The sequence below is a fragment of the Mirounga angustirostris genome, unplaced genomic scaffold, assembly GCF_029215605.1.
Source record: "Mirounga angustirostris isolate CCGP_5_RB_7025 unplaced genomic scaffold, mMirAng1.0.hap1 SCAF_2, whole genome shotgun sequence".
Classification (NCBI taxonomy): domain Eukaryota; kingdom Metazoa; phylum Chordata; class Mammalia; order Carnivora; family Phocidae; genus Mirounga; species Mirounga angustirostris.
This window is the reverse complement of record NW_026991710.1, coordinates 177,738,633-177,752,164: the sequence shown is the minus strand read 5'-3', so window position 1 is coordinate 177,752,164 and position 13,532 is coordinate 177,738,633. Positions and strand designations below refer to the sequence as shown.

Sequence of the window (13,532 nt, the reverse complement as noted above, 5' to 3'; positions counted from 1 at the left end):
GTCTACCCCTGCCTTTTGTTTACATGTTTACATGTGTGAGTCTAGATTACATCTGACCATGCGCACTTGGCCACAGAACAACTACACCTCTAGAATAAGACAAAGGTCCCTCTTCCCAAGGCTCTCAGGGCTTCAGGAAGTTTTTATTCTCTGTGTCCTCCAGCACCAACTCTACAAGTTGCCCTAAGGCCTCATCCCACCTCACTAATAGCCTTGAACTTGAGTCTTGACTCTGGGGAAAAACTTTCTGTATTCAAATTTCATCTTTTTTTTTTTTCCTTCCTTTTATTTTAGTTTATCTCTTTCATTTATTTTATCCCTTGGACTTCAGAAAAGGAAGTGAGTTAGCTGCCGTTTTTCTCCTTCTAGCTCTTCTGAGCTCTTTCATGTCCCCACAAATAGCCCTGCAAGTCTAGTCCCAGATGGCTCTCTTTCCCTCACAGACAGCTCTCTGGGGAAGGTTGATAATCCCAGTCCTTAAAGAAATAGGTCCTGGGAATCCAGCAAAATGTCAGGTTTCTGTTTCCTCATCAGAGAATAATAAGCCAAAAATAATAACTCTAAACAACCATTAGAACAATGTTGCTTCCTCATGACCAGAAATGACCAGTCCCAACTTGGAGACCATTGAGCACACAAAGCTCTTTCATCTAATCTACATGAAATCTACCAAATTGACTAGTTTCAATAGGCCTCTCCAAAGCTAAACAAAATTAAAGCTTTTTCATAAACAAAGGGAAAAACAAAATAGTGAATATCCATGTAGTATGAATACATATCAGATTATAGTCTTTTTACTCTTGAAATAGATCTGAAGAAATTAATCTACATTTTATCAGGTCATATTTTTAAAACATTCCCTTTCTACGATTACTCTCTGTTACTTTATATCAAAGAAGTCAAAATCACCCCAAAGTAGTTATTCTTCTTTGTAACTAATAGAATCTGAAATTTTTTTATTGCTTTATTTTTTTATTTTATTGTTATGTTAATGACCATACATCATTAGTTTTTGATGTAGTGTTCCATGATTCATTGTTTGCATATAACACCCAGTGCTCCATTCAGTATGTGCCCTCTTTAATACCCATCACCAGGGTAACCCATCCCCCCACGCCCCTCCCCTCTAGAACCCTCTGTTTCTCAGAGTCCATAGTCTCTCATGGTTCATCTCCTCCTCCGATTCCCCCCCTTCATTTTTCCCTTCCTACTTTTTTTTTTTTAACATATAATGTATTATTTGTTGGAGAGGTACAGGTCTGTGATTCATCAGTCTTACACAATTCACCACGCTCACCATAGCATATACCCTCCCCAATGTCTATCACCCAGCCAGCCCATCCCTCCCACCCCCCACCACTCCAACAACCCTCAGTTTGTTTCCTGAGATTAAGAATTCCTCATATCAGTGAGATTTTTAGTCATAAGGCCCAAATTCCAGTGATCTTATTTCCATAGTGTGGAAAACCTGATACATATTCAGTCATACAAAGTTGCCATGCTAGATAACAGTCTTTTGTGAAGTTTCTTGAATGCTGACAACCAAATAAAAAGTATCTCCTTAACTCCTTTGGTTGTTTTTCTAATGTATAAGAGGCTATCTTTGATAGTCAAGATATATCAATTCAAAGTTGCCAGATGTACATTGTCTGCAGTGACAAAAAGAAGGGCCTGTTACTTCTGATTTACTGTTATTCTTTGCACTAATGCTACCAATGCATCATAAAGAGCAACAATAAAACGAAAGGGTTATGGGAGCTAAGAAGTAGTATTGCACCTAATAAAACGTATTTAGCACTCTTCTCTAAAGACTGTGGGTAGAGTGAGCTTCAACACCTTGTAAAGTTCCTTTGATAACAACTCTGTTCATTTCTACTTTCAGAAGGGTAGTATACTGAGATGTAAAGAGCAGACACATCTGGGACACCTGGGTGGCTCAGTTGGTTAGGTGTCTGCCTTTGGCTCAAGTCACGATCCCAGGGTCCTGAGATGGAGCCCCGATTCTTCTCTCTCTGCCTGCCTCTCTCTCTCTCTCCCTCCCTCTCTTCTTTCTTTCTCTGACAAATAAATAAAATCTTAAAAAAAAAAAAAAAAGAACAGACACATCTGCAGTAAGAACAAGGATAGTGGTAGAAATGTCACCAAATCTGGTGACAAGAATGCAAAGTTATTTTATTCTTCCTATTTCTCCCTCTTCCTATTCAGGCTAGAGTGCCAACTAAGTTCTGAAAGAAAAGGTCCCAGGTGAATATGGGCTTTTTAATTACTCTTGGAACGTATGGTATCTGTTCCTGTAGACTACAGGATGAAATAGCAGCTAAAAACATTGGTAGATATTTAATAAAATTATCTTGTATAGATTTAGGTAGAATTTGCATGGACTAAGTTGAAAATTTATTTGCAGAATGATAAGACATATGTACCCAACAGCTTGGCAGCAAGTAGTTATGGTCCTCCTAGGAAAAGGCTAGAGTCGAACAACAATAAGGGTCTCATTCTGTCCCATCTGTCTCTATAATGCGGCTTTCTCCCATGTAGTGCAGATACAGAGCAGGGTGGAAAAGGAATAAAGCTGCCAGAACTGGGCTTTCTCTCCACTACTGCTCAGGCAAATGGGCTAGATGTTATCGGAAATAAGTGTCGTCCTGATAGTGTTGCTTCTAGATGCACAGAAGCATAGCACAGTATGTCTTCGGTAGCATCTTTGCATACCATATCTCTTGACTTATATGAATAAGAAGATATTATGGTGTGATAGAAAGCACATTGGCATCAGAGAGAAGACATGAGCTTCATGCCAGCTCTGCTACTAACTTGCTCTTTGATCTTGGGTAAGTCAGTGAAACTGCTCCTTAACTTGTAGGAAAAGGGGACTGAATATAATACTTCACAAGGGGACTGAGCACAGGCTGGGAGAAATGCCTTCTCTGAAGGACCATGTGTAGTCTGAAATCAGTAATAAATATAATTTTGTATTTGAGAAAGGGACAACTAACTACTGTTTTTTATTTTTTAAAAGGATTTATTTTTATTTATTTTAGAGAGAGAGCGCAAGTGGGTGGGGTAGAAGGAGAGGGAGAGACACTCCCAAGCAGACGCCTTGCAGAGCACGGAGCCAGACATGGGGCTTGATCTCACTACCATGAGATCACTACCTAAGCCGAAACCAAGAGTGGGATGCTTAACCAGCTGTGCCACGCAGGCGCCCCTGTATTTTAAATTTATAATTGTTAAAAACTATGGAAGATAAACTCTACAGAAATCTAGCCTGATGGATAGTGATAGAATATTTGGTGATTATCACCTGAAGGCAGAAACATGCCCAGGATGGTACAGGGGTTGAGAGGGAAGGCCAAGAAGAGTTTGAAGACGTGAATGTTTGTTAAAGATGTGGAAGAAAACAACTGCATATATTTAAATGTGGAAAAATACTGTGTGGACTGATGTGCTGAATTTTCACGTAAAGAGATGGTGAATTCATTCCAAGACACCTTGGTATGAGATGCTCTGTCAGTGGTAAGAAGTCTTCCATTATCATCCCATTATTTCTACACATATTTTTACATCCGACGGACCCTGCTTTTCACTCACACTGTGAAACATGACCAGCATATTCCATAGAGGAAAGGAATGGAATCTGTCTTCAGAGTCAGTGCTCATAGTATTAGTGGTTGTTGTTTACACTGTGATTTCCTAAATATGCCTGGCCTCAGTAACAGATGTCTACCCATATGTGGTAATCCTTTTTATCTTTCAAATAACAGAAGTGTGCTATCAGAAAACATGGGAGGAAAGTCTCTCCCTGTGTTCCTTATTTTGATCCATACCATCACCTCCCCAAATATCTCCCTAAGCCTTCTTTTGTCTGTTCTCAGAACCCTGTTCTCCCATGGCTGTATTCTCATACATTTAGAGTGACGCTCATTATCTTGAGCTGTAAATGTTTATTTTCTTTGTCCATTCCTTGGTAGAGCCTCCAAGGTAGAGACTTTTTTCTTTGCCTTTGCAACTCCAGCACATAAACAGATCTAAATAACTGTGTCATGATGACTAAATGAATAGATGCGTAGAACATTTCCAGTGAGTTTGAGGAAAACGGTTATGGAAGTCTTTTAATTAGGCAACCAACATTTGCTGAGCTTTTGTCATGAACAAAGAAGGTACTTCACAAGGAGCTGCAAGAGATAAAAAGCTGCTATGAAGAGATGAAACACAGCCCTTTAAATACTGTGAGACAATTAGACAGATAGGCCAGACCTTTTCAGATACAAATGAGTACAAGGCAGCATATTTTAAAAACCTGCAAGGGTTACAGACAATATATATCGGGGTGAGGCAACCTCACTGGTTGCTGACATTCATTTCTTCATGTGTTCATCAATTCTTTATTGAGTGTCCAATAAATTCCAAGCACAATCCTACATGCTAATCCCATGGCAGTGAGCAGAATCATTTGGGCAAGTTTCAGAGGGGGCAGTATGAAGAATTTCAATTTAACTGAAGGATGGGTAGGCTCAGGAACAGGCAGACAGGATTCAAGATGGCATTCCAGACACATGTACACAAAGCAATACTGGGTGAGGGGAGGGGGTGTTCCCCAAGCCCTCCGCCTCCCCATAAACTTACGAAAAGAACTGAGCACAAAAATCTTTTTATAGAGTATGTTATGTGGCATTCTAGTTTTAGTATGCTTATTTGCAGGAAGCAGTTTTTCTATAACATTTCCCTTTTCTAGAAATCAAAGGAGTTACTATTTAGATTGGATAGGAAAAGGAAATCATAATAGCAACCCTTCATTAACTTCACTGTGCAGGAGAAGTAGGTCCCGCACACAGCCTGGGAGCTGAGGGTCCTGTGAACAGGAGAGCTTGTTGCTTACACTCCCAGCACACAGCCCTGCCCCATCAGGAAAGCACAGTGCACTTTCAATGAACAAAGAGATAATACTTATTTCTCTAAGAGTCTGCCCAGTAATTAGCCTCAAAGGAGTCACTTGGTCATTTTACAGCTATGAGGAGGGAAGGAGAAAAAACATTTAGAACTCATTTATTGACACAGTTATCTGAAAAATAAAATCAGGAAGAAAAATCCACAACTAGGAATCTTTTTGAAAAGACCACCTTCTGACATTGGGAAAGATCCAGATGAGGTCAACACCCTCAACTTCCTGTCCCAGAGAAAGAGAAAAGAGACCGAGAATGAAAGAGGGGGAGGGAAAGAAAGAACTTTGAAAAACATGGAACTTAGAAATTCTCCAGAGATAAAGCAAGAAAAAACGGGACTTTCAAGAGAACTGCTTTTTAGAGAACTCTTAGAAGTGCTACATTTAGAAAATCAAACTATAGTTTGTTGGTTATTTAAAATCATATTCTACTAGGAAAGAATTCTTATTCATTAGCTGGACACAAGAAATAGATTGATCTGTGGTAATGGAACTGCACTGAAGGCTAACATTTTTAGCTGATTAGTGTGTTAGTTGAATTTTATTCTTCAAAAGAAGACTTCATATTTTTATATAATATGCTGTTTTACAAAATTGGTTACCAAATTAATAACAAATATGCTTTTTGAGGATCTTTACCAAAAGTAATAAGCACACCTTTTTTTGTAAGTGAAGAAAAACCGTGAGCTTGGATTTTATGACAGGGGTAGGATAGTGGTAGAAATGTCACCAACTCTGGTCTGAGGGGGAAAAATGGAATTATAGATTTAGCCCCTATTTCAAAAGGTCATCTGAAGTACTTTGAACTACTGACATATGAAGTGTCAGCAACATCTGTGATTTCAAAACCATAGTAGTGACTGAATATCAGATCACTATTTTCACATATTTTACAGCACGAGCTCTGTGTAGCAGGGAACAAAGTATTACTTTGGAGTTTTCTCAAATGCCAACTTAGCATTTCAAGTAACAAGGGAACGCTTTAACAGGCTCACCCCATGTTAGAACATTTTATTGACTATATCTTATCAAGGCTCCAAAAAATCAAAACTTCAATTAGTAGAAATCGCAGTGGGCTGGGAGTTAGGAGTTCTGTGTTTTAATTTTTACCCAATTTGACTCTGGGAAACACACTTTATCTTTCATATAGATATGTCCCTTATCTATAAAGCAAGGGAGTGAGACTAGATGATGGTGAAAACTCCCTCCAGCTCTAAAATTACGAATCTTGCCAAAATTGTTCCGCTGAAGTTGCACACCACACCTAATGGTGATAGGCTCCTACTGCTTAAATTTTGGCCAGAATTTAAATTCTTAACTGCTGACATTTGATTGTTGTATATCCATATATGACTTAAACTTTGTGTTTTGTAGTCCCTAAAATCATTCTGCTTTGTTTTTTAAAGGGCTTTGTAATAGCCCTCCCCCAACATTGGAGGATTTTTCTAGTGTCCACTGGTGACCTAGAGACTTGCACGGAGGGTCACAATTCTCATACAACTGTTGCTTGACTGTTCAACCTTGTGGTTTGTGTTGGTTCTTCTTGAGCCTATTCTGTATTTTAATAAAGTGTTTTGGAGAAAATGGTAAATTATGATAATTTGGAGAAATGATGACTAATTCCTCTTTTCAACTATTCTCACACTATATCATAATACAGAGGCCAAAAGTAAAGGCTGAATTACTTCTCGGTGGGGGAGGAGGGGTGAGTGCGGCTAAAACCACTAGATTCCCAATGAGCGTTTGTGTGAACTTTGTTTTTACTTTCAGTCTCACTTAGCGTTATTTGTTTATCCATGCATTCCCTCTGGAAAACTCCTTGTATTTTATTCTCCTTGGTATCCTTAGAATTTCCTATAACACCAAATTATTCAAGTAAAGTAACTACAGCTGCTTTAAAAATAAATTACTATTATACTACTTCTCTCTTTTTTTTCTCTCATGGCTGATATTTATAAAATAATTTTCTACTTCATTTTATATCTTTTGTAAGATACATCTCACCTCTGGCTTCATCACTCCAGATTTAATATCTAAGAATTTTCTAGTCATTATTATAATACAACATGACAGGAGCATATGTCATAATATATAATCATATTTGTTTGACAGGAGCATGTTTTAAATAATCTAACAAAATAGCCATAGAAATGATGACTTTTCAAGTAAGTAATTTTGTTTTGGGGCGCCTGGCTGGCTCAGTCAGTTAAGCCTCCGATTCTTGGTTTCAGCTCACGTCATGATCTCAGGGTCATGAAATTGAGCCCCATGTGGGGCTCCCTGCTCAGCACGGAGTCTGTATGAGATTCTTTCTCTCTTCCTCTCCGTCCTCCTCTGTTCCTCCCCCTGCTCTAGTGCTCTCTCTCTCTCTCTCTCTAAAATAAATAAATGAAATCTCTAAAAATAAAGTAATTTTGTTTTATTCCTTTATTCAGTAACCATTTATCAAACAGTGTGAGTGGGAAATGCAAGTTTAGACAGGGTTGCCAAAAAATGCCCCACTGAGGTGACATTGGAGTAAAGACCTAAAGGACACAAGAGAGTGACCCAGCTTTGCTGGTGTGGGTGTGGGTGAAGAAACTGCCAAGTCAGTGGACACAACTAGCAGGAAGGGCTTAAAATAGGAGCTGCGGAGAGGTGGGGGCGGGGGGCAGGTGCAGCTGGAGCAGAGTGAGGTAGATGAAGCCTGCAGGAGATAAGCTCCAAGAAGTGAGAATCTTTGGGACCTATGGCTCTTACCTTGAATGTCATGTGAGCCTTTGGAAAGTTTTGAAGAGAAGAGTAACATGATACGATACTCACATTTTAACATGCCAGTCAAGTATGTTTCTGTGTGGGCAAGGAGTATAGAGTGTGGGTATCTGAACACTAATGATTCTCTTTGCAGAGTGCCATCTCCCTTTTCCTTTACCAAGGGAAAATATTTTCATGCTTGTGATATTTGTTTGTAATACTTGCTATTATTAACAAAGAAGTCATTTTGTTCAATTTATAAACAGAGGAGTCATTTCACCTAATTTGAGGTGATGAACTGTCTACAGATTCTGATATCAAATCAACGATCATAGCTTTGTCTAACTAGATTGTTTACAATTTACTCATTCAGTCATTCAAGAAGTAATTGTTGAGAGTCCTCAATGTGTCAGGCACTTGGCACATGGGGATTTGGTAGTGAATGAAACCAACAGGATCCTAGCGTTGATAGAAGTCACAGCCACACTTGTCTATCCTTCATAATCTTTACCATCTATATACCCTTCAGCAAATTATCCCAATACTGCACATTCTACAATATTAAGCTCTTTCACACCCCCTTTTCCATTATGTACCCCTCAAGCAGTTTTGTTCCAAGTCTGACTCCTCCCTTCTCTGTAACATTGCTGGAATTTGATCATTACTCTGTGAGTGTGTTTGTAAATATAGTATTTTAAGAAGACAGTGACTTATTTTTTTCTTAATTGATGTTTCAACCAACAGAATCAATTTTTTCCCCAACCACTTTTTTTACTTTCTCATATTACATGCTAGTTTGCCTTTACAAGATTTTTTTTTTTATGCTCATGAAACTATGACCTTGTATAAGTTTCCCAGGAGACATGACTCTCAGCATTTTGTTGGACAAACATTTGTTTTTTGTAACTACATGAACAAGCCAAACTGCACGTAGTCCAAAAAATAATTCTGCCTTTTTCACCACACTCTTTTAAAATGCCATATTCAAGAAATACTAGTATAATGGCAATTGAGACATTTTAATTTTATCATTTAACCATGAGGAGGATTTCAAACCTTGGCACATAGAACGAAATAATTTAACAATCTGAGACAGCCTTTACAGTGTGTTCCCAACTGTTGTTTGTAAGCTGAATGGACATGAAGAAAAATGAAGGCAGTCATAGTTTGCAACTGAAGAATGTATTTATTTGCTTAAACAATTAGCTGAAATCAATATCTTTTACATCCTAATACATATTTTAGCAGAGATTCTAAAATCTATTTCAGCAGATAAAGAAGTCATTTTTGAAATTACATTTAACTATAAAGTAATAGCATTTTTACAATGGTAATGAAGCACTATTGAGTTTCAAATTATAGGAAGTTGAATAAAAAGAAAACCTAACCAGGGTAGTGGGTAGTGGCATTTCTATAAATTCTTTTGAGGATAGTCATGAGATTTCCAATGAGATATGCTTTCTTAAACCAGACAAATGAATTGGTGGTTTAGTTTAGACTCAGTAAACGTTTCTCTCTGAAAAAAAAAAAATACTCTGGGCTATCTATTCTGTTAGTAAGCATATAAGGAATTTCTCTATTTTCATAACTATAACAAACAAAAACTGGAATATAAATGACTCTGCTTTATTACTCTTTTTTGATAAAATGAGTAATTATTACATGTACATAATTATATTTCCTTTTTATTTTACAAGTAGTTATATATTTTAAAAATATTTCATCCACTGATTCTGATGGAAATACTGAAGAAATTCATTGTGATATGAGCTAGTCACTTACCTATTTTTCAGTTCTTCTGTTAAAGATTAAATTGCCTGAAAGGTTGTTGTGAAGAACAAGTAAGGTAATAACTGTGAATTCATTCTGAAAGGAATAAAAGCAAGAACTATAAGCCAGTATTGTCATTTCATTATTATTACTCATATCACAGTCATTCTCATTTGGAAGATGCAGGTGGTTCAGCTGTGGATGTACTGAGCAAATACAGCTGTGATGGACAACCTTGTCATTGGAATGCCCCACTGAGGTAACCCAGCAGCCCCAGAACAACCAAGCATGTATGATTGTAGGTTTACACTAACTGTGAGACTCAAGATTTGGTCAGGTGAGATCAGCATGGTTTAGACTGATCATATGTACAGCTAAGTCAGCATTCCCAGGTCTTGGTTACCACTGTTGCTATATGCAAAGTTCCAGGGCAAGCCGCTTGAATTCTAAGATCATTTGGGATCACTGTAGTATATGGAAGCAGCTCAAGTTGGAGAAGAGAAAAATAATTTCAGTTAGCCACTTTGCTTCCTTCTGGTGATTATATGATGATTATATGTATCTAATCCTTCAGGAAATAGTTGAAAAGTAAAAACTCTAGCCATCACATTGTCAATTTGACATGAGGATATCTGGATATTTTAATGTTTCAGTATCTCCTCTAGCCAAACATAGAATAACATGAGTTGAGTAACACTTTTATTCTGGGTGATGTTTAGATTTCAGAACAGATATAAGTGCTAAGGTTAGTCAAATTATGGGCAGATGTAGGTATAGTTATGATATGGTAACAATTTTCAAAAATAAACTAACTTAATTTTAATATAGCTATGAAGATATATGTATGAAGAAAAGTTATTTGAGGGCGCCTGGGTGGCTCAGTTGGTTACGTGTCCGACTCTTAATTTTGGCTCGGTCATAATCTCAGTATTGTGAGGTCAAGCCCCACCTTAAGATTCTCTCCCTCTTCCCCTCCTCCACACCCCTCCCTCTCTAAAAAAGAAAAAAAAAAAAAGAAGAAGAAAGAAGTAAAGTTATTTTGTATCTTATATTTAACTTTTTTCATTAGATAACTCTTCAACTACTGCTGCAGTCTTCTTTCATCTTTTATGTAAGATGTATAAAGCTATCTCAAACAAAATTGGATGCTGGATGCAACTGAAAACAAGTCAGGCTTAATGTCAGCAAAGTCTGATTAAGAAATAGCCAGTAAATGAATTTAATGTGACCTAAATAAGGCAAAAGATAATTATACACCTTGTTTTCTCAAATTTATTTAATCTGTTTTCCTTTATCTCAAATAAATCTTAAGAAAATCTGATATACATATATGTATATCTTTTCTTTTTGTTGTGATGATTATTTTATTTGGAAAAATTTATTTATGGCCATTGATTTTGCAAGACTTATTAAGGAAAACTTTTTAGCCTTAAAATAAAAAGTCATCAAAACATCATTAAGTTATACACTTAAAGGAAACACTTATACACTTACACAGAAAAAGAAAAAAACGTTCAGAAAATAAAGTGTACAATTTCAGTTAAAAATAAATTCACTTTTCAAATTCTAATTCTCTTTTAAAACTAAACCTAGGTTTCATTACCCTTAATTTTAATGTTTTGTTGTAGAATTTGTCTTTGATTTTTTAAAATGTGTTTTTAAGTTTATAAGAAAATGATATTAAGAGTTGTGAATTATGATAAGGTTTGGGGAGTAAAAACCGAAAATCCCAATAGCACATATAATTATTGAGACTTCCACAGTAAATGTAGAATTGAAGAAACCTGTAATCTGGTATTACAAAGTTGTATCTGTCACTAAGTTGAAAAGTTTTCTTCAGTTAGAGAATACGCCATTGTGTTTTTGATCACGAGTTTTATTTTTCTTCACATCACATCACAACTTGCCATTAGCATGCAAAGGAGCAATCCAGGATTCCCATCTTCTTTGTCAATTTCTGTCCTATGTTTGCCTGTGGTGCATACAATATCCAGTAAATAATAGGTAAAATTTGGCAATTGCATTTCCTGCATTAGCTAAAACAAATCAAGGTAATCTCCTCTTTGAAAGAGACAGTTATCCCTCAAATGACACTGGAAATATTGTCTCATGAGTTCCAAATGTCCCTTCCTTGTTCTTACAGAGGCAAAAGTTACCTCTATTTCTTTCTATTATATCAGCTTCATTGGAGCTAAGCTATGTGCCAATCTCCACATCTCCAAAGACTATTATTTACTCAAGTCCAACTGTATACTTAACTTTCTACATAAAAAGAGTCTTTGTTAGGGCCAGTGATCTCTGATTCTAGGTCATTTCACAATACTGGGATGATTTTTCTTAATTGCTTCATAAGGTTAACCTCTGGAATGATTGTGGCTTGTAAGGTACAAGATGCTCATTAAACTGGCCTCCTCAGTAATCCATGAAGTGCCTGCAAACTGGCCTCGGTTGCCTGTGTCCATCCTGGTCTCAAAAGAAAATGGCTAAAGGGACCCATAATAGGAAAGCACAGATCCCCCTCCCCTGCAAGCCCCCTGTAGCTCCAGAAAATGGTCAAGAAACGATGTTGTTCCCCTTGTTGTCACTTCCACTATTGTACATCTGTGGCTGTATAGTAGAAACTACATCATCTGCACCAAAAATATTCCAAGCTGAGATAGAATGTTCCTGAAATTAAAAGGAAAAATTAGGGGGCGCCTGGGTGGCTCAGTTGGTTAAGCGACTGCCTTCAGCTCAGGTCATGATCCTGGAGTCCCGGGATCGAGTCCCGCATCGGGCTTCCTGCTCGGCAGGGAGTCTGCTTCTCCCTCTGACCCTCCCCCCTCTCATGTGCTCTCTCTCTCTCATTAAAAATAAATAAATATTTAAAAAAAAAAAAAAAGGAAAAATTAGGGGCGCCTGGGTGGCTCAGTCGTTAAGCGTCTGCCTTCAGCTCAGGTCATGATCCCGGGTCCTGGGATCGAGCCCCACATCGGGCTCCCTGCTCAGAGGGAAGCCTGCTTCTCCTTCTCCCACTCCCCCTGCTGGTGTTCCCTCTCTTGCTGTGTCTCTCTCTGTCAAATAAATAATAAATAAATAAATAAATAAATAAATAAATAAATAAATAAATAAAATAAAAGGAAAAATTAAACACTGAACATTATGGAGAAAGGATGGGGGTGGGATTAATTTTAAGGATAATGTAGCTAACATTCTGAAAAAAAGAAACATTTTAGGAGATATAGGAGAGAAACTATTTTTTCAACCCTGGGAAATCCCATGCATTTTGCTTAAAAGTATGCTTATATTCCAGGGTTTCATGATTCATTACCAACCTTTTTTCCATGTGAGTGTAAGTAGATACCAACAGTGGGATACCATGGACTGAGCAATTGCAAAGGGGGTGAGTCACCCGGTAAGCAGCCCGCCCAGACGTAATCACTGATGTTGACCAAGTCAACTAGAAGTAGTTTTCAAGATGAATTTTATTTTTAAAATCCTATTCTTCAGAGTAAAAAGTGTATAAACATTTACTTATCCATGCTGTCAGTACTTTGGACCTATATATTTCAGTGTACTGGGGGCAAAGTTTAGGAGGATTTAAATGTATAGTATTCTAAAATCTCTTAAAACCTGAAAGAGTGTATGCGTATGTTTTCTGAAAAATGTTAAATAAGTAAGCAGAACACTTTCATGTTGTAATAATTTACAAAGTATTCTCAAAGAATCAGGAATACCAATTTATCTGGGCTGACTGGAAAAAAATATAAAAATAAAAAATAAAGGACAAGTAAACTACAATAACACCTATTCCAAAATGGAAGCCAATATTAAATTTTTCTTATATGATCTTGTACTTTAATTCTTAACCTATTCTCTACATAAACCAAAATTGACAAAATCTAGGAAAAAGATTTTATTTTAAGTTTATGACCTGGAAGAAATAAAGACTAAATATCTAATAAACAACTTACATTTTTCTTTTTTGAAATAGTTTTGAGAATTAGTAAAGAGTAAAAGCTCTGGAAGTGAGATTGCCTGGACAATAATCCTGTCTCCACCAGTTAATGGTTGAGTGAATCTGGTCAATAAAGATAAAACATTTGAA

General features: G+C 37.0%; 1 protein-coding gene across 6 annotated transcripts in view; it reads left to right on the top strand.

The window, feature by feature from the left end:
- DLC1 (DLC1 Rho GTPase activating protein) overlaps positions 1 to 13,532 on the top strand; it is a 424,683-nt gene that overhangs the window by 46,918 nt on the left and 364,233 nt on the right. The gene's annotated exons all lie outside the window — the stretch shown is intronic.